At 39.2% G+C, this 22,830-nt stretch overlaps 1 protein-coding gene and 1 long non-coding RNA gene across 4 annotated transcripts in view; one reads left to right on the plus strand and one right to left on the minus strand.

Moving 5' to 3' along the window:
• LOC122683986 overlaps positions 1-13,697 on the minus strand; it is a 28,859-nt gene extending 15,162 nt beyond the window's left edge. The window contains exon 1 of the long non-coding RNA XR_006337897.1: positions 13,632-13,697. This is a non-coding gene — a long non-coding RNA (uncharacterized LOC122683986). The remainder of the gene's footprint in view (positions 1-13,631) is intronic.
• The window catches only part of GRIP1 (glutamate receptor interacting protein 1), a 735,313-nt gene that overhangs the window by 264,728 nt on the left and 447,755 nt on the right, over positions 1-22,830 (plus strand). The window lies entirely within an intron of this gene.

Consider the following 22,830-nt stretch of genomic DNA (forward strand, 5'->3'; position numbering starts at 1 on the left):
TTAAGAAATTTAGTCCACGCATGGCAACAAGAAGCATGTGGATACGTGTTGGTGTTTGGGGCCCAGAAGGGAGGGAGGCTTGTGCTCTTACCCCAGTTATGAATTCTTTCAGAACTCTTTACCCGTGAGTCCTGGGTAAAGACTCATGAGTCCCAGCTTGCATAGTTGCTGTAAGTTAGTGTCAAGATCCTCAAGTCTAGCAAGCATTGTATAGAGAAAGGATCGAACCCAGGTCTCCCACATTGCAGGTGGATTCTTTACCAGCTGAGGCACCAGGGAAGCCCAAAAATACTGGAGTGGGTAGCCTATCCTTTCTCCAGCAGATCTTCCTGACCCAGGAATCAAACTGGGGTCTCCTACATTGCAGGCAGATTCTTTACCAACTGAGCTATGAGGGAAGCCCCAAGTTTTTTGAAGTGAAAGTCATTCAGTTGTATCCAACTATACAGTCCATGAAATTCTCCAGGCAAGAATACTGGAGTGGGTAGCCTTTCCCTTCTCCAGGGGATCTTCCAGACCCAGGGATTGAACCCAGGTCTCCCACATTGCAGGCCAGATTCTTTACCAGCTGAGCCACAAGGGAAGCCCCCAAGTATCACAGGTGGTTTTTACTGAGTAAATTCTTGATTTCCAGTGTTGCTTCTATTAAATGTCTCAACTTTTTCGGTCAAAGAAGCGAATTCTAATTTGTCTGCCATAGAGATTGATACGTGTGGTTGTTAAATGCCAGAGTATGTACTAAATACTGATGAAGAAGAAAGATGAATCTTAATGAAGGTGTAATTTTCTTATAAACTGATAATTTAGCAAGAGACGCTTTAAATGATCATCATTTTGTATCCTGAAAATGTTCACATGCAAAACACTTTACTAGACATTATTGGGCAATTAACCACATAGAAATCTGGAGATCACCATCCTCAAGGAATTTTAATCTCCCCAAACAAATATGAAGATAGCAACTTGAGAACCATTACCAACATGTACCAAGTAGCACATAATTGTAAAAAACAGTTCTTTGCAACACTCCCTTAATTTCCTAGGGAGTTTTAATATTCAAGGTATAAATTTATACACCTTAGGATATGTAATCAAATTTAGAACTGTCACATAAGCTATCATATTGTTCGATCCTCTTATTTCACAGATGAGAAAACAAGTCTAGAGAGGTTAAGTAATTTGCCCAAGGTCGTGCAGTTAGTCACCAGGTCTATTTTCAGTAAGAGACCTATTTCTGCATCACTAGCTTTGGCTTTGTAAATGGAATGGCATACTGACCTTTGGAACCTTTCATAGGTATGCTGAGAAACTGTAAGATTTTGTTAGCTGTAAAGCATTAAAGGTGAAAATAAGAAAACAAAATGATGAAGCCACCCTCTACCACATACTCTGCTTCTCCATATGTTGCTTCATGGCTTCTAGGCTTTTAAATTACTGACGGTCAGTCTAATTCATTTCTTCCTAGTCCATCTGTATATTCCAACTGCAAGATGCTTTCTGAATAACAACTCTTTGAAAGGAAAAAAGGCATTTTTAAAATATTCTTTTTAAAAATTTGAACCACTTTTAAAGTCTTTATGAATTGGTTACAATGCTGCTTCTGTTTTATGTTTTGGGTTTTTGTCTGAGGCACATGGGATCTTAGCTCCTCAACCAGGGAGCAAACCTGCATCCCCTGCTTTGGAAGCCAGGGAAGTCCCAAGAAGGCGTATTTATTTGGATACTTTGCGTGTGCGTGCACACACACATGATAGACATGAAACCATCACTTAGCCCCTATTCTACCTCTGGTCCAAGGTAAGAAATGCTCATCATCTGGGTGTTCATCCTAGGATGAATGTGGTTGTCCAGGGATGTGATGCTCACAACCCCCTACCCCCAGATCATGAACTGATTGAGGCAGAATCTCCATCTTTTGTTACTTACTTGATGAGCTTGATGAGATGTATACAGATGCCCCCCTCATTCGAGTGGGGGTCTGTATCCCACATTCAGTCCGACATTCTATAAGAGATCACATACTTCACAAGACTTTTTCAGGAGAGTGTAGTTACTCATGGTCTCAATGGTTTATTTGTTTCTAAAACCAAAAGAATGAGTGTGTATTAGAGAGATTTTTAAATTACTATCATCTTGATTTCACTAGGAGACTAGTTAGCAGTATCAAAAATTAAAATATAACAATGGCTAAATTATATTGACAATAATACTGTTTTTATTTCTGTAGGCTGATACTTGTTTAAACTTTTCCCAATCTAAGTTATAAAATTATAAAAAACACAATATTTGTATTTCTTTATTCTTTATTCCTATGGCAAAAAGCAAAAAGTTAGGGGACAGTCACAGTTATTTATATCATGATGCTTCTGAATTGAATACTTATGGCATTTGCAAAGAAAAGAAGCCAATAATCATTGACCTTTAATCACCTGTAACTCTATATTTTGGCTGAAATGCAGAGTCTTTAGCACCATTTTTATAGTACTTATTATCTGATGATAAATTTTTAAAACAATGTCAAGTAAAAGTTCTTATGTATTTCACTCTTCTCTACCAAGTTCATGATTTTCCTGTAAATGCTCAAATAGGATTAGGTTGAATTTTGACAGTGACTACTAAAAATTATCAGTGATATTTTGAACCTATATATCTCAGAAATTAACTTATAATGGTATTATAAGAAATATAATAGTTTCAGGGGCTTCCCTGGTGGCTCAGCAGTAAAGAATCTGCCTGCCAATGGAGGAAATGTGGGTATGATCCCTAAGTCGGGAAGATCCCCTGGAGAAGGAAATGGTAACCCATTCCAGTGTTCTTGCCTGGGAAATCCCATGGACAGAGGAGCCTAACAGGCTTCAGTCCATGGTGTTGCAAAGAGTCCGACAAGACTTAGTGACTAAAACAACAACAAACATAATAGTTTCAATATAGAAGGTGTGTTATTTTAAAACGTCTTTATTCAGTATTTTGTCATGCCTAGCCCAGTTCTTAGTACATAATAGCTATTCGGTAAATATTTATTGAGTGAATGGTTTAATTCACGTGTTTTTGCTGTCATTGCCCTGTGAGATAAGTAACCTAGAAATGGATGTGTGTGTGTGTTAGTTGCTTAGTCGTGTCCAAATCTTTGTGACTCCATGGACTGTAGCCCACCAGGCTCCTCTGTCCATAGGATTCTCCAGGAAAAACTGCTGGAGTAGAGGTAGCCCTTCCCTTCTCCAGGGGATCTTCCTGACCCAGGAATTGGGTCTGCAACTCTTGCACTGGCAGGCAGATTCTTCACCTTTCTGAGCCACCAGGGAAGCCCAACCTAATAATAATATGGTGTAATTCCTTACAGAATACACTTGAAAGGTTGATTACTTAGCATCTTAAAATACTGATGTTTCTATCACACTCCACCATGTGTTGGCTGGAGGTGGGAGTGCTTAGTCGTGTCCAACTCTTTGTGACCCCGTGGATAGCGCTACTAGTTTATGGTATACGTTGCTCTATTTGACTTTTAAATTTTGTAAAACTGTTCACCAGCTGAGCTCATGAACTGAAAAAACTGAATTAGGAACCCTAGCCTTAAAATCACCTAAAGAACAAGGTTTTGACACATACACAACAGTTTGGGTATTACCTACCAAAAAAATTGAATAGAGGCATATCTATTAACTGAGGTGGCCAAACATAGGGCCTCTCCCACCAATGCATGTGGAAACAGTTACAGACGTATTGAATTAAAAGTTGATTCTTTCACATGTAGTACGTTAAGTATATGTAAAAGACAAGTTGTTGGCATTTATACTTCTGAAATGATTAAAGCTTTAAATTGCACTAAAATTTGGGGGAAACCTTTTGTTAGAACTTGGAGGAAATAACAAAATCAAGGCTCTTTTCTGTTTTACTTGACAGTGATTCTCAAGCGTTCTCAAGGTATAGCCCATAGACCCCTGGAGGTCTACATTATTTGCTGTTACTTGATGGTGGATAATACCTCTGGAGCTTTAGTACCAAGTCAGTGGCATCAAAATGCATCTGAGCCACCAGGGAATCCCTTCAAAATGTGCTAGCAGTCATTTATTCTACTGCCATATACTTGCAATTAAAAATAAAAAATGGTTTTCACAAATGAGTGCCTTTGGTAAAACAATAAGCATGTTTTTATACTCCGAGTCACAAAATGGAAGGTTCTTTTAGAACACTTCCGTTGCATACAAAAGTATCAATACTATGGCTGTCTCGAGAAATAGCAGTGGCCAGACTGAGTTGTGAATTGAACAAGCCACTTTACCATGAAATAACATTTTATTGAAAGAACTGACAAGCAAACTATGGTTGTATAGACTTGGGTATTTGGCAGGTATTTTCTTGAAAATAAACAAAATGAACCTGTCACTTCAAATATAACAACAGATAGTATTTGTTGCCAAGGATAAAATTCGAGCTTTCAAGTGAAAATTGGAAGTTTGGGACATACGTATCTACCATCATGAGCTAGTCATTTCCCAGTAATGACTTTTCTAGGAAGAGTGGTGACAATTATTGTGACGTTTTGATATGTTATAATGAAATACATCAACATTTGCAAGACCTACATAATTCATTGAACCATTATTTTCTAAATGACCAAAACATGGTGCTATAGAATCATATGTAAGTGAAAGTCCATTCAAATGTCACCTAGATTGATAAATTTTAATGTAACAGAGTACAAAAAGTTCATTGACAAAGTTTCAGATTCCACATTGCAGCTAACTTTTAAGAAACTACCTGTTTGATTTCTGGTACAGTATCAAAAATATTCACAATTATCTGAAAAGGCTCTTAAAATACTAATTCCCTTTCCAACTGAATGTCCATATGAAGTTGGATTTTCTTTGTATGCTTTGATCAGACAGCATATTACAGATTAAATGCCAAACCTGACATGAAAATGCAGCCATTTCTTATTTAGCTGCATATTTGATTTATAAAAGTATTAAAACAGTGCCAATAATCTCACTGATTTTTTTGTTTTGAGAATGTAGATATTTTTATAAAATATATTACTTATATTAAAAGTCATTTTAAAATAAATTACTAATAAATATGCTTTCAAATTCTCAATTTTATTTTATTATGGTAAATATCAATAGATATAACTCATATGCCCTTTGATGTCCTCAATAATAGTTAAGAGAGTAAAGAATTCTTGAGACTAGATAGTTTAAGAACCACATAAAGTAAGGTAGTCCATGAGAAAAAAATATATAGTGTGATGAAATGTTTACTTCATATCTGAGAATCACCATGCACAGTGGCATAGGAGCTCGAAGAAGTCCTTCAGTTGAAAAACATGTTTAATTTTGTTTAACTTGGCAGTTCTCAAACTCCTTGAATAAAATCCTATTTGTTTTCTGAAGAAGTGTTTGTGAGGAACAGTATTTGCAAATATTGCTTCGTTTACATCTTGCTTCAAAGATCTAGGGCCTAGCTTAAGTTAAGAGGTTATTATTGTAGGATTTCATTTCTTTTAAAGGCTGAATAATATTCCACTGTAGGTATATAGTAAATTTTCTTTCTAACCCATCAATTTGGGTTATTTCTGCAACTTGGCTATTGTGAGTAGTGTTGCAGTGAATATGGGAGAGCAATTCTCTCTTTGAGATCCCGATTTCAGTGTTTTGAGTAAAGACCCAAAAGTCAGATTGCTGGATCATATGGCAGTTTTATCTTTAATTTTTGGAGGTCCTGCATTTTGTCGGTCGCAGCAGCACTGTTCTGCATTCCCGCCAACATGTTTGGTTATGCAAGATGAATAAGTTGTAGAGATCTGCTATATAGCATTGTGCTCATAGTTACTAACACTACATTGTGCATTTAAAAATCTGTTAAGTGGGTACTTCCTTGGCGGTCCAGTAGTTAAGAATCTGTGCATCCAATGCAGGGGACTCTAGTTCAATCCCTGGTCGAGGAACTTAAGATCCTGCTTGCTATGTGGCGTGGCCAATAAATAGATGCAATAAAATAAAAATCTGTTAAGAGGATAGACCACATGTTAAATGTTTTTACCACAGTAAAAATAAAAATTTTAAAAATTATTATAAACCCCACAGTTCTCTACAACAGAATTAAAGGGTGACAAACCTAATCATGAGATAAGTAAGAGCAATATGTAATGACCTTAAGTGACTAAGGATCTAGTTGTTTAAAATTTCAAATGTTTTCAAGATTATATAATAAACTCAAAACTCTTTAAGCATCAGAATTCTTGTTACTTGTCCTTCAGAAAATTTGCATTGGTGTGGGATAAAAATAAGACTGTTGCTATTAGAATAATCACTTGAAAATTCTGACATTGCTAATGAAAGATTTTGAGGCTAGATTTTAAAATAATGGCCTAAAGTTCTGGTGTTGACTTAAAACATGCCAGCATGCTTCATTGTAACAACTAGGGATCTGAAGAGTCATACAAGCTTGGTTTCAAATGCTGAATCCACTATGTATTGAATCTTTAAATGGGCTTGTTTATAAATATCAACACATATAAAATGGGCTTATTTTACCTTGCAGACTAGGTTATTGTAAGAAGAAAATGAAATTTCAGTAGAGCCTATAGTACAGTTAATGCACAGCAGTTGAGTGTCTTTAGAGGCCAGGCCCCATGCTTGGTACCAGGGTAACAAAGATGAGTAGAATACAGGTTCTTTGCTGAACAGACTTTTTGAAATCAGCTCCCGCGAAGACCAAACAAGTTCTCAATTACAGCAGAGAATAATAATGATATACTAAAGCAAGGGTTGATGATCCGATATCCTCCAATACCAATTTATCCATTCTTTGGTGAACTCCCATTACCCCTGTTCTTGAGCTAAGAACAGGGGTACTCAGCTGGAGAAACCACCTTTCTGTTACATGAGTTCGATAAGCCATGGCCATATACTGGTGGCAGCAGGCAGAAGTAGTATGTGCAGTTTACTGGTTCTGCTCTTCAAAGGAAACTTTACCATTTTTCTCCTCCTTTGGGCTGAGACTTGGCCATGGCAATGGGTGAGCCAAACTCTTGGCCATAAAGAGAGCACACCAAGCTATAACATTTCAGATAGAAAGAACCCAGGTCTCTGGGTGACTTTATATAGCAATGCTACCTGCCACCTACAATCTCCTAACCCCCAGCCACCACCATCCACCAGCTCAAAAAAAAAAAAAACGCAAAAACCCTCCATTGTGTTTAAGCAGTTTTACCAATTTGTTAGGGTCCCAGGAGAAGGAAATGGCAACCCACTCCAGTATTCTTGCCTGGAGAATCCCAGGGACGGGGGAGCCTGGTGGGCTGCCGTCTATGGGGTCACACAGAGTCAGACATGACTGAAGCGACTTAGCAGCAGCAGCTAGTAGAGTAAAAGGTCTTTAGGACACTATAACTCCCAGACCTAGATCCCTTGGAAGAGATGGGGATAGGTGAGTGTAGGATAAGCCTTCCTGGAGGAAGGGGTCGCTGACCTGGGTTTTGATGGGTCTTTGGGAGTTGGAAAAAACTCCTTTCCAGGTGATTATAAGTTCCCCTTCTTATGAAACCCACACTCATGAGACTTAGTGATATGCATGGTGTTCAGTAGCTCAGCCCTCTCTGATTCTTTGTGATCCTTTGGTCTGTAGCCCGCCAGGCCCCTCTCTCCATGGGATTTCCTAGGCAAGAATACTGGAGTGGGTTGCCGTCTCCTCCTCCCGGGGATCTTCCCAACTCAGGGATCAAACCCATGTCTCCTGTGTCTCCCGCATTGCAGGTGGGTTCTTTACCTGCTGAGCTAATGGGGAATCACGGATATGATACCTTATAATGAAATTTGACTTTTCTTTAGTATGATACCGTGGAATCATAGAGTTCATGGAAGATCAAATTAAATAGTAATTGCTTCATTCTTTAAATAGTTGTATATGGAGCACTTACTGTATACATATAAATAAAGAATACAAATAAGCAGTGTAGGGCCTTCTTACCAATTTTCTTCATTTACTCTTTATACAAACCTGTCACCCCTCCCTTCATTGCTTCAATAGATGTGCGCATTGTCTATTTTTACTTTTTATGATATTAGTAGTACTCAACACAACTGTCACACCGTTAATATTCAGTAAATTCTTTGTTGAAGGAACCAATGAATAAAGATGGCTCAGATGGTAAAGAATCTACCTGCAATGTGGGAGACCCAGGTTTGATCTCTGGGCCAGGAAGATCCCCTGGAGAACAGAATGGCAACCCACTCCAGTATTCTTTTGCCTGGACAATCCAGGCAAGAGAGTACCATGGACACAGGATCCTCAAAGGATCCCCATTCTACAGTCTGTGGGGTCACAAAGAGTCAGACACGACTGAGTGACTAATACTTTCACTTTCAAGGAGAATAATATATGCTTAGACATTCAGCCCACAGCAATGAAAAGGACAGTTTTGCCCTTGAACTCACAGTGAAGTAAGCAGATGATTACAAGTTTGTGTAAAGGGCATATGGTAGCATCAATGAAGATATTCTGTCATTTAAACTTTGACAGGTGTTACTATACAAATTAATTGAATTTTATTTCCTTGGTGGCTCAGATGGTAAAGACTCTGCCTCCAGTGTGGGAGACCCAAGTTTGATCCCTAGGTTGGGAAGATCCCCTGGAGAAGGGAATGGCAACCCACTCCAGTATTCTTGCCTGGAGAATCCCCATGAACAGAGAAGCCTGGCGGGCTACAGTCCGTGGGGTTACAAAGAGTCGGCCAACGACTGAGTGACTAACACTTTTCACTTCTTTTCGTTTCTTTAATAATGCATTTCCAAAAGAGCACTTACATATGTTCGTCTGTAGGTGGGCTTTGAACAGTTCAATTGTAGCTGTATCGCTAAAGTAGCTATGTCACTTCTTGAGAGTTTGAATAGGATATTATTCAATGATGTACCAGTGATAGGAAAGAAAAGTCAAGATGGGTATGAATAACTGACTTGTAGTGTCCACAAGGATCAGGTGCAAATCATGACTAAAACTAACCACTTGGACCCTACAGGATAAAACTTCCCTACTGGGGAACAGTGTGTATTGCAACTGAAGAGAAAATTTCCTTAGTTCGTATCTGTCAAATTTAATGTTTGATTCGTCAAAGGAAAATTTTTTTCAGGATATAAAATCTGCATGAATAATTTGCCTTTTGCTAATTTGTCATTGAAAATTGCTACACAGTAACAATTTTAAAATTTAATAAATAAAAATTCAACACAAGGTTTTCACATACTAAGTGGAATTTTGGCATAGAGATTAGAAAGTATGTTATGAGTGGGTTTTTAATGTCTTTTCATGCTGTATCTTTGTTACATTAACTTAGTAGCTGATAAATGCAGATGAAAAATGAGATGACAGTATTATGAAACCAAATATGTTTAAGTAAAGCTTCATTTTTACATATAATCTAAAAATGAAGGAAAGCACTAATAAATTCAGTAGTTACCCAGCACTCTGTATTACTCAGCCCTCATTTGATATCTTTGACTCCTGTTTAATCTCATGATTTCTTCAATGAAGGTATTTTCTTGCTTTCATTGAAATCAATGCAAACTGTTTAAAGAAATTTGCCATTAATAGTAGAAAACAGAATCAAGCTTCTAAAAAACTTGAAACACACACACACAAAAAATATTCTTTATCTTTAGAAGGATTTTCTTGAATAATTCCTAACTAGGTCTCTAATTTGATTCTGTCTAATCACTAATTATTTGTGTTGTTTATTGGATAAAGCGTAGAGCCACCTGCCTGAACAGTAATACATATAGCCTCAGTTTGCTAGTCTGCAAATTGATGAATAAACTAAGCCAATTCATCCATCTGTGAAATATTTCAAGGTCGACCATCCATTGGCTACAAGATTTTGAGTTAAAAAGACAGTGGAGGACAGTGCTTACAGTTTGATAATGTTTGCTTACTGAGCGTGAAATGAAATTTAACTGTGGCATGTCTGCATTTGTAAATTTATTGTGGTTGTTTAGACTTCTTGCAAAATGAAATGTCAGGCAGTCATTCCGAGGTTCCAAGTATATTAGGATTCAAAAGGCTTGGAAAATTGAGTTTATTCTTTAAGGTTTTAAAGATTTTTTTTTCTGTTTTTTCCACCACATAAAATTAATTAATATATTCAGTCAATAACTATGTGTGGAATAAGTGTTAGAGAGTTAAAAATTTTAAATGATTGACAAATTCAAAATCCTTAATGTGCCATCCGAATATTATCGGGGTTTCAAAACTTTGCAGAGTATCAAAATTCATATTTTCTCTGAAGATGTGTTGTTGGATTTAGACTAGGAATCTCTTCTAGCTGGAAAATGTTATAATTTTTATATAATTAGGTACTTCCAAGTGATCAAGAAAAAATAGTGCTGATTATAAAATCCTCTTAGGTAATGTGAGAATTTGTGTGATCTGTTTATGCTTTATATTGATGGTTCTGAACAATGCATTACCGATGGCTTCTTTTGGCTGGGAATTCTTTTATACTTCCTTCTGCCCTCCCATCTCCTCCTATTTCTCCTCGTCTTCCTTGTCCTCCTTCTCTCCTCTCTCTCTCTCTCTCTCTCTCTCTCTCTCTCTGTCTTCCTTCCAGGCTACAGGCCACTAGAAAGCAAGGAAAGTCTATTTTTAAATGGCACACATTTATTTGTTTAGTTATGTTTCATGGTTGGTTGATTCATTCTACCAGAGAACTGCATTTCAAAAAGCTTAGGGTTGTTGCTTTTTTTTTTTCTTCATCGATTCATTTGGCTACAGCAACATTTTCTTGGTATTTAAAATAGTTTCCTATAGTCTCACTTCTCTTTTGAGTGGTGATGACTAATCTGATTTAAATTTCTCTTCTTTTACTTCCTGTAAGTGCTTAGCCATATGATTCATCTTAGCTTCTTGACCTTCTCCTCTTAAAGCCATTTCCTAGACCCCTAATTCAAGCTGTCATTTACAAGCATGCTTGCCTGGTTTGCTATCAAAATACTTCAGTTCAGTTCAGTCGCTCAGTTGTCTCCGCTTATTTGCAATCCCATGGATTGCAGCATGCCAGGCCTCCCTATCTATCACCAACTCTCAGAGTTTACTCAAACTCATGTCCATTGAGTCGGTGATACCATCCAACCATCTCATCCTCTGTCATCCCCTTCTTATCCCACCTTCAATCTTTGCCAGGATCAGGGTTTTTTCCAATGAGTCAGTTCTTCGCATTAGGTGGCCAAAGTATTGGAGTTTCAGCTTCAACATCAGTCTTTCCAATGAATATTCAGGACTGATTTCCTTTAGGATAGACTGATTGGATCTCCTTGCAATCCAAGAGACTCTCAAGAGTTTTCTCCAATACCACAGATCAAAAGCATCAGTTCTTTGGCGCTCAGCTTTCTTTATAGTCCAGCCCTCACATCCATACATGACTACTGGAAAAACTATAGCTTTGACTAGATGGACCTTTGTTGGCAAAGTAATGCCTCTGCTTTTTAATATGCTGTCTAGGTTGGTCATAACGTTTCTTCCAAGGAGCAAGTGTCTTTTAATTTCATGGTTGCAGTCACCATCTGCAGTGATTTTGGAGTCCCCCAAAACAAAGTCTGACACTGTTTCCACTGTTTCCCCACCTATTTGCCATGGAGTGATGGGACCAGATGCCATGATCTTAGTCTTATGAATGTTGAGTTTTAAGCCAACATTTTAACTCTCCTCTTTCACTTTCATCAAGAGGCTCTTTAGTTCTTCTTCGCTTTCTCCCATAAAGGTGGTGTCATCTGCATATCTGAGGTTGCAGATATTTCTCCCAGCAATCTTGATTCCAGTTTGTGCTTCATCCAGCCCTGCGTTTCTCATGATGTACTCTATATATAAGTTAAATAAGCAGGTCCTTTCCCTATTTGGAACCAGTCTGTTGTTCCATGTCCAGTTCTAACTGTTGCTTCTTGACCTGCATACAGATTTCTCAGGAGGCAGGTCAGGTGGTCTGGTATTCCCATCTCTTTAAGAATTTTCCGCAGTTTGTTGTGATCCACAGTCAAAGGCTTTGGCATAGTTAATAAAGCAGAAGTATATGTTTTTTTGGAACTCTCTTGCTTTTTCAGTGATTCAGCGGATGTTGGCAATTTAATCTCTGGTTCCTCTGCCAAAAATCCAGCTTGAACATCTGGAAATTCACAGTTCACGTACTGTTGAAGCCTGTCTTGGAGAATTTTGAGCATTACTTTACTAGCATGTGAGATGAGTGCAATTGTGTGGTAGTTTGAGCATTCTTTGGCATTGCCTTTCTTTGGGATTGGAATGAAAACTGACATTTTCCAGTCCTGTGGCCACTGCTGAGTTTTCCAAATTTGCTGGCATATTGAGTGCAGCACTTGCACAACATCATCTTTTAGGATTTGAAATAGCTCAACTGGAATTCCATCACCTCCACTAGCTTTATTCATAGTGATGCTTCGTAAGGCCCACTTGACTTTGCATTCCAGTATGTCTGGCTCTAGGTGAGTGATCATACCATCACTTATTGTGATTATCTGGGTCATGAAGATCTTTTTTGTACAGTTCTTCTATGTATTCTTGCACCTCTTCTTAATATCTTCTGTTTCTATTAGGTCCATACCATTTCTGTCCCTTATTGAGCCCATCTTTGCATGAAATGTTCCCTTGGTATCTCTAATTTTCTTGAAGAGATCTCTAGCCTTTCCCATTCTATTGTTTTCCTCTACTTCTTCGTATTGATCACTAAGGAAGGCTTTCTTATCTCTCCTTGCTATTCTTTGGAACTCTGCATTCAAATGGATATATCTTTCCTTTTCTCCTTTGCCTTTAGCTTCTCTACTTTTCACAGCTATTTGTAAGGCCTCCTCAGGCAACCATTTTGCCTTTTTGTATTTCTTTTTCTTGGGGATGGTCTTGATCCCTGCCTCTCTGTCTTCACATCTAATCCCTTGAATCTATTTGTCACTTCCACTGTATAATCATAAGGAATTTGATTTAGGTCATACCTAAATGGTTTAGTGATTTTCCCTGCTTTCTTCAATTTAAGTCTGAATTTGACAATGAGGAGTTCATGATCTGAGCCACAGTCAGCTCCCGGTCTTATTTTTGCTGACTGTATAGAGCTTCTCCATCTTTGGCTGCAAATAATACAATCAATCTGATTTCGGTATTGACCATCTGGTGATGTCCATGTGTAGAGTCTTCTCTTGTGTTGTTGGAAGAGGGTGTCTGCTATGACCAGTGCATTCTCTTGGCAAAACTCTGTTAGCCTTTGACCTGCTTCGTTTTGTACTCCAAGGCCAAATTTGCCTGTTACTCCAGGTATCTCTTGACTTCCTACTTTTGCATTTCAGTCTCCTATGATGAAGAGGACATCTTTTTTGAGTGTTAGTTCTAGAAGGTCTTGTAGGTCTTCATAGAACTGTTCAACTTCAGCTTCTTCAGCATTACTGGTCAGAGCATAGACTTGGATTACTATGATATTGAATGCTTTGCCTTGGAAACAAACAGAGATCATTCTGTCGTTTTTGAGATTGCATCCAAGTACTGCATTTCGGACTCTTTTGTTGACTATAAGGGGTACTCTACTTCTTCTAAGGGATTCTTGCCCACAGTAGTAGATATATAATGGTAATCTGAGTTAAATTCACCCATTCCAGTCCATTTTAGTTCACTGATTCCTAAGATGTCATTGTTCACTCTTGGCATCTCCTGTTTGATCACTTCCAATTTACCTTGATTCATGGACCTAACATTCCAGGTTCCTATACAATATTATTCTTTACAGCATCAGACTTTACTTCCATCACCAGTCACATCCACAGCTGGGTGTTGTTTTTGTTTTGGCTCCATCTCTTCATTCTTTTTTGTTGTTATTTTCCACTGCTCTCCAGTATCATAATGAGCACCTACTGAGCTGGGGAGTTCATCTTTCAATGTCTATCTTTTTTGCCTTTTCATACTGTTCATGGGATTCTCCAGGCAAGAATACTGGAGTGGTTTGCCCTTCCCTTCTCCAGTGGACCACATTTTGTCAGAACTCTCCACCATGACCCATCCATTTTACACAGGACTGGGAAATAGACTCTTGGAGGGCACAGACATAACTTCGTGTGCACCAGGACCCAGGAGAAAGAAGCAGTGACTCCACAAGAGACTAATCCAGACTTGCCCATGAATGTTCAGGAGTCTCCGGCGGAGGCATGTGTCAGAGGTGGCCTGCTGCAGAGTTGGGGGCACCGAGTATAGCAGTGTGTGCATGGGCTCTTTTGAGAGAGGTCACCATTATCCTCATTACCTCCACCATAGTTTGGCCCCAGGTGAAAAACAGGGAGGGCATACAGCTCCACCCATCAATAGAAAATTGGATTAAAGATTTACTGAGCATGGCCCCGCCCATCAGAACAAGACCCAGTTTCCCTCTCAGTCAGTCTCTCCCATCAAGAAGCTTCCATAAGTCTCTTATCCTCATCCATCAGAGGGCATGCATGCTAAGTCACTTCAGTCGTGTCCGACTTGGTGCGACCCCATAGACAGCAGCCCACGAAGGCTCCTCTGTCCATGGGATTCTCCAGGCAAGCATACAGGAGTGGGTTGCCATTTCCGGGCAGACAGACTGAAAACCATGATCACAGAAAACTAACCAATCTGATCACATGGACCACAGTTCAGTTCAGTTCAGTCACTCAGTCGTGTCCGACTCTTTGCGACCCCATGAATCGCAGCACGCCAGGCCTCCCTGTCCATCACCAACTCCCGGAGTTTACTCAAACTCATGCCCATCGAGTCAGCGATGCCATCCAGCCATCTCATCCTCTGTCCTCTCACATGGACCACAACCTTGTCTAATTCAGTGAAACTATGAGCATGCTCTGAAGGGCCACCCAAGATGGATGGATCAAAGTACTTACAGGTTGTTTATTTTTAAGGAATTGTTTATCCAATTTGGATTAACCTTGTTCTTACCTCTCTTCTTTACTTTTATTATTGAACCTTTGGCTGTTTCCTTCCCTTTTGCATTTTGTTGTTGTTTAGTCGCTAAGTCATGTCTGATTCTTTTGTGACCTTGTGGATTGTAGCCTGACAGACACCTCTGTCCATGGGATTTCCTTGCAAGAATTCTGGAGTGGGCTGCCATTTCCTCCTCCAAGGGATCTTCCCGACTCAGGGATCAAACTCATGTCTCCGGCATTGTAGGTGGATTCGTTACTGCTGAGCCAGTAGTGAAGCCTGTTTGTGTATTTATTCACTCAATTATTTCCCACATACGTATTACACACTTAATATTTATTAAGTAGTGGGTGTGCAACAGGAGAGAGGGAAACTCAAAGCCATCGTTCTACTTGATATTGATGTGAAGTGAAAGTTACTCAGTCGTGTCCGAATCTTTGCAACCCCATGGACTATATACTTCATGGAATTCTCCAGGCCAGAATACTGGAGTGGGTAGCCTTTCCCTTCTCCAGGGCATCTCCCCAGCCCAGGGATCGAACCCAGGTCTCCCACATTGCAGGCAGATCCTTTACCAGCTGAGCCACAAGGGAAGCCCCTACTTGATGTTAGCTTTAGTTATAAGGTTAATGAAGAGCTTGAAACCATTAGCTAAAATGGGCTTTTGGAGTGTCTATAGCTTTAAAGATTCATTTATTCACTCTATAAAGTATATTTAGCATCTGTGACATGTTAGATACTTAAAGCATGCCAGCTTTGACCAATCTTTAGAACTGGCTCTATTTCATATTCTTGGTGGCATATTTTGGTGTTTAATTCACTTTCAGGAAGAACACTTTAAAGATCCTTGTATAATTTAAGTAGTATGTTTCCATTAACAGTCTGTGCTCATCTCACACTAAATCCGATTCATTCATTGAACAAATACTTGTGGTTCATCTACATTGCCAGGCAATGTTCACAACTGGGAAGTAGAGGAACATACATGAGGGTAAGAGGTTTCCTAGGTGGTGCTGGTGGTAAAGACCCCCCTGCCAATGCAGGAGACGTAAAAGACTCAAGTTTGATCCCTGGGTCGGGAAGATCCCCTGGAGAAGGAAAAGCAACCCACTCCAGTATTCTTGCTTGGAGAATGCTCGTGGACAGAGGAGCCTGGTGGGCTACAGTCTGTAGGGCTGCAAAGAGTCAAGACGCGACTGAAGCGACTGAGCATGCAGGCACACACATGAGAGTAAAGGTCCCTCCTCTCACAGAGATCATATTCTAGAAGAGAAAAAACAGATCCATGTAAGTAAGCACATAATGAAACAAAGTAATTTCTGACAGGGAGGGGTGACAGTGGGCTGTATCACAGCACGGGCATCTGGGGTGACCTATGCTATATGGTGAAGGCAATGGCACCCCACTCCAGTACTCTCGCCTGGAAAATCCCATGGACGGAGGAGCCTGGTGGGCTGCAGTCCATGGGGTCGCGAAGAGTTAAGCACGACTGAGTGACTTCACTTTCACTTTTCACTTTCATGCATTGGAGAAGGAAATGGCAACCCACTCCAGTGTTCTTGCCTGGAGAATCCCAGGGACGGGGGAGCCTGGTGGGCTGCCGTCTATGGGGTCGCACAGAGTCTGACATGACTGCAACGACAGTATCAGTAGCAGCAGCAGCATGCTATACGGTAGGGCCTTGGTGTTTATCCATCCTATATGTAATAGTTTGACACTGCTAATCAGTTTGGGATATATTTTGAAGGTATAGCTGATGAGTTTGATATGGGAGGTCTAAAGGAGAGATCAGGGATGACTCTGGTTTCTGGCCTGAACAACTAGAAGAGTAATGCTGTTTAGTTAGATGGCAGCTAAGATGAGAGATGCAGGGTTGAGGACTGTCCTTAGAGTTTCTGACCTTGTTACCTTGGAGATGTCTATTATCCATCTGAGTAGGAAGTTGGATATGGTTAAGTGAATCTGGAGCTTGGTGGAGTCATACATGAAGAATATAAACGTAACAGCCTTCTCCTTTTATTTAATGCTATCGGACCAATTGTAAATTGCACCAAGATACTTTTATGTTTATATAGCTTTGCTGACTTCATTGTTCAGCAATGAAATACTTAAAAAGCTTAATATACTACATACCTGTTTGGTGCACTGTATAACCAGTTGGTAAAATCAGTGCAGAAAAAAATTAATTTAGACATATGCTAGATAGTATGCACACTTGCAAAACTAATTTGGTTATTTTGAAAGATTTAGCAACAAACTCTATACTCCATACAATTCTTTTTGAAAAAAATAATCCAATAGAAAACAATTTATATTATTTTTTAAAATATATGTATTTTTTGTACAAAAACAGATTCCAGCCTTTCCTGACAAGATTTTACATTTTGTTTTCACCATAAGGCTAAATTTCCTGACATGAAATAATTAGAATAAGTGAAACTTCAATAGATAGACCGGAATTTCTTTCCTTGGATTGGCCTTTGAGTTACATGGATTATGAAATTATTCTCTCATAACCCAGAATTCCCGAAACATACAATTCCAAAAACATCTACTGGGGGTTAAAAATAAATAACATAGTTAAAGGCAGAAATGGGTTTTTTTCAGTGTCCGAAGAACGTAAGGAATGGTTGTTGTTTTTTTCTTAAGAGTTAAGATCAAGCCTAATTTAGTTTTTCTAACAGGTAGCCATTACTAATTCTCAAACTGAAAAGAATCTTTCATAACCTGACCTTAATTTCTGGAGGACCCAGATAGGATTCTCTTCGTGGGTGCATTGTGTCAAGATAAACCTTCTTGGAGCAACAGAAACAATGATCAGTGCTAGTCATCATCTGGGACAAATTCCTTGACATTTCCTAGGTGGTCACTGTTCTATTTCTGAGGCTCCCCCAATGTTTATTTGGGCCAACTCAGTGCCTGGGGGTGGGTGCTCAAGTGGTTTCAATCAGAACTGAAAGAAATTTGGGAAATTATGTACGACTCATCTTTCCATCCATTCATTTCATCTTTAAACATGTATTCAACATCCATTCTGTGACCAGTGCTCTGCCAGAGACCAAAGATCTAAACGTTAGTAAGATACGACTCTTGTTCTATGTCCTACCAGTCTAGAAAGAAGGTGTTTTAAAATGAGGCCTTTGCAACGCAGTATGAACTGTACTAGGTAAGTCGGCAGTGGTACCCTAGTCAACCTACTCTAATATACCCTCCTTATGAGCCCCATCCAAATCCAGTGGTTTACAACAAATGTCATTTCTATTCTCCTGCTCACAGGTATGCAGGGAGTTTGCAATTGGGTTAATTAAGTCTGGGCCCAGCCTGGGCTTCCCTCTTGACTCAGCTGGTAAAGAATCTGGCTGCAATGCAGGAGACGTGGGTTAGATCCCTGGGTTGGGAAGATCCCCTGGAGAGGGGAAAGGATACCCACTCCAGTATTCTGGCCTGGAGTATTCCATGGACTGTATTGTCATGGGGTCACAAAGAGTTGGACACGACTGAGCGACTTTCACTTTCCAGTCTGGCAGCTCTGCTTCAGGCTGCAGAGCAGGTGGTCTTGGCTTCAGTGGTGGCCTTACGTCTGCTCCATGTCTCTTATTCAGCTCTGTCTCCCCTTTAAGAGGACTTACTGGCTGTATTTTCTTGGAGCATCACAGGGAGGTCAAGACAGCAAGTCAAACTTTGTTTTTCATGCCTCCACTCACATCTCTGTCTTCTCCTTGCTCTGTTAGCCTAGTGGATGTGGACTTGGCTATATTTCCACTGTGTAACAGCTCTCCCACTCTCGGTGAGCAAGGTTAGGCAAATCTTGTGTCTTCAGCCATTCTTCATCAATTATTCATTCATCCATTTATTCACTCTTCATTCCATCTTTCATCCGGTCATCAGAGCATATAACATGATCTCCCAAATGAGAACACAAAGGTTAAAAAAAAAAACACCATTACATTTAGGCAGGGGCATCAAAATTTTGCACTAAGGGAATTTGAAAAACAAATGCATTCCGCTTGCAGATATTTAACTTCACATCTAAAGTTTTTCACCATACTTTTCATCATTTATATATTTGCAAAATAGATCATCTCCAGCACACTGTAAAATTTAAATAAATCTGTAAGATCATTTGAGTGTTAAGAGTGACATCAACATTCAACTAGCTATAGCAATTTATTATAATTGTCATTTAAAGATACTGTTCAAGTAGTATCACTCTTGAGAGACAACATAGCATGATAATTAAAAAAGCATAAACTCTAAACTGCCTGGTTTATTATTAGGAAGTTATATATATTATTAAAAAGCAGAGACATTGCTTTGCCAACAAAGGTCCGTCTAGTCAAAGCTATAGTTTTTCCAGTAGTCATGTATGGATGTGAGAGTTGGACTATAAAGAAAGCTGAGTGCCAAAGAATTGATGCTTTTGAACTGTGGTGTTGGAGAAGACTCTTGAGAGTCCCTTGGACAACAAGGAGATCCAACCAGTCCATCCTAAAGAAAATCAGTCCTGAATATTCATTGGAAAGACTGATGTTGAAGCTGAAACTCCCAATACTTTGACCACCTAATGTGAAGAACTGACTCATTTGAAAAGATCCTGATCCTGGGAAAGATTGAAGGCAGGAGGAGAAGGGGACACCAGAGGATGAGATGGTTGGATGGCATCACCGACTCAATGGACATGAGTTTGAGTAAACTCCAGGAGTTGGTGATGGACAGGGAGGCCTAGCGTGCTGCAGTCCATGGGGTCACAAAGAGTCAGACATGACTGAGTGAACTATATATATTAAATCATCTATGTAATGGTTATATGGTCTATGGTATGTAATGGTTATATGACCTATGGATTTCATTTAAAACTAGTAAATATGCCACCATCAGCTGTGCAGCAGAGAGCAAGTTACTTAACTATTCTCTGTCTCCTTTTCTCATCTACAAATAAGGACAAATGACAGTACTAACTTCATAAAATTGTCAAGAGGATTAAATGAGTTCATGAAGCTCTTGGAGGCTGGCTCAGTGCAGTAGATATTTAAATTTGCTTTTGCTATACTGTTGTTGTTCAGTTGCTCAGTCGTGTCCGACTCTTTGCGACCCCATGGACTGCAGCACACTAGGCTTCCTTTTCCTTCATTATTATTATTACTAAGGGTTAATTGAAAATAGCCTTATCGGAAGCAAGAGCAAAGGGAGGTAAAGGTGATAAGTAAATGAAACGTATATTTATAATTTTCCCTGAAATATGACAATGATAGCAGATCAAATAAGAAAAACATGCATGCCATTTTACATACCACGCATGAGCTAACTAGACTGTTGAGTCAGGGGAGATTGTGAGGAGGCAAGAGTTATGTTAAGAGAGGCAGAAGCAGAGAGTAGTCAGAGTGTAGAAGAGGCATCATTTATTCCGCTCCAGAATAGGGTCAGAGGTGCACCAAGAAGGCATGGGTCCATGGACTTCCCTGGGAGTCCCGTGGTTGACTCTACACTCCTGATACAGAGGTCATGGGTTCTATCCCTGGTCAGGGAACGAAAATCCTACATGCTGCATGGCATGGCCAAAAAAAGAAAGAAAGAAAGAAAAAAAGACATAAGTCTAAGAATGGGCCTTGTAGGATTTCTGGAGAATCTGATGGGAACCTCAGGTTTGAATGTTCATGGGAATAGAGGAGCTGGGAGTGATGTCTGAAATATTTTCAAACATCAAAATTTTGTGAATCAAAATTCTTTTTTTTTTTTAATCTAAATTCTTAAAAAATACATGTAATTAGATTACCTATCTTTTGTTGAATAAGGTATCTTCACATTCCTATCATTAATACAAAAAGAAAAAAAGGATTTATTGAGCTCTGCTCAGTGAGTGCCTATCTCTGTGTGGATGTGTCTCTGCCCACAGATATTACGCCTGAGGAGAGTTTAGAAAACATTACTTGTACACTGAAAGCATTTTACTTCAGGCTCTGATGCACCCTGTTTTAACCATGAGCTATTGTTTTGTCATTTATTCTTTTAACAGTGAAAACAAGTGTTTTCATTACTGAGATAAATGCACAAACTAGAGCACTGGTTGATTGCAGGGTTTTGGTGATTTTATCTCGAATGGCTTCATCCTAGAATACCAACAGACGGTGTTTTCCTTCTAGTAAATCTGAGTGCAGTTACTGGCAGAATAATAATTTAAATTCCTTGGATATGCTGTGAAGAACTTATTTTTAATTTGAAGCATTCCTTTTGGAACTTAGTCTCTCTTAAATTTTGCACAGATTCATAAAGAGCAAGGAGGCACAAAGGATTAGTGTTATGCTGTTCATATTTCTTAGGATATTACCTGTCTTTGAACATCAACTGCTGAAATAGCTGAGTGATAAAATTAGTCTTCACACTTCAAAGTATCTTAAACAAGGAGAACAAAGGTAGGGTGGGGGGAAAAAAAAAAAAAAGGTAAGGTGGGGGTAGGGGCAGCTATTACACACATAGGAAGAATTCCAGGAGTAGGGCTTCATTTGCTTGGTTAGTTTATAATTTAGCTCTGTGGTTGTCAGAAAGAAGATCCAAGATGTCCCTACTGGAAATGTATAAGGACATTTTGGATTGTCATAATGATGGGCAACGTTTGAGAAAAGGGGAGGGAGGCCAGCATTTTGTGGATGGGGGATTGAGGTTTAGTAATTCTAATTGATAAAGGGAGAAACTTCCAAATATCCCGCATCTTTACAACATTCAGATATCTATATGAATAAATATTCCTGTAAATGAAGGCTTATTTGTAATGATTTGAGCCTAGCAGCTAATGCTGTTACATACAGAGGCATGCATATTGTTCTGTGTGTGTCTGTGTGTGTGTGCTCACTCAGTGGTACCTGACTGTAGCCTGCCAGCCTCCTCTGTCCATGGGATTTCCCAGGCAAGAACACTGGAGTGGGTTGCCATTTCCTTCTCCAGGGATCTTCCCAACCCGGGGATCCAACCTGCGTCTCCTGCATTGGCAGGTGGGTTCTTTACCACCGTGCCACCTGGGAAGCCCGTAGAATCTTAGAGAGTAGCTTAACAGAAACCCTGTGTGTTCTGCCTTTTCATCCCTCCCTTACTGCTAATTTCTAGCAACCACTAATCATTTTACTGTCTCCATAGTTTTGCCTTTTCCAGAAAATCATATGACTGGAATCGTCATGATATGCAGCCTTTTCATATTGACCTCTTTCAATTCAGTCAGTCCAACTCTTTGCGGACTAAATATGCATTTGCGGATCTAAATATGCATTTAAAATTCCCTCATGTTTCATCCTGGCTTGATAGCTCATTTCTGTTTGACGCCGAATAATATTCCATTATCTGATGTATCAAAGCTTATGTATTCATTCACCTACTGAAGGGCCAGTGAGCACTTTCAAGTTTAGACAATTATGAATAAAGCTATCATAAACATCTAAACACGGATTTTTGTGTGGACATAAGTTTTCAACTTCTTTGGGTGAATTCCAAGGAGTGTGACTGATGAATTGTATGTTAACATACATCTTTTCATATGCTTATGTGTCGGCTGTAAATCTTCTTTGGTGACATGTCTATTAAAGTCTTAGCCCCATTTTTCAAGTTTGTCTTCTTATTGAGTTTTAAGTGTTCGTACATTTTGGATAACAGTCACTTATGAGATGTGCCTTGTGCGGATATCTTCTCCCAGTGCGTGATTTGTTTTTTCATTTTTTGACATGAGATATTTTTCACTGTTTTAATATACAGTGAACACACTAATTTTTACTGTGCTGTCTACCTGTGACTCTACCCTTTAATTTTATGTACATTGTGTGGAATGGCTTTTGATTGTCTCTTAAGTTTGAAATTGTTTATTAGAAGTAGGTGCAAAGATCTAATGCCATGTTCGGGTGTCCTCAAATGTATATA

This window comes from Cervus elaphus, chromosome 3 (assembly GCF_910594005.1).
Source record: "Cervus elaphus chromosome 3, mCerEla1.1, whole genome shotgun sequence".
Classification (NCBI taxonomy): Eukaryota; Metazoa; Chordata; class Mammalia; order Artiodactyla; family Cervidae; genus Cervus; species Cervus elaphus.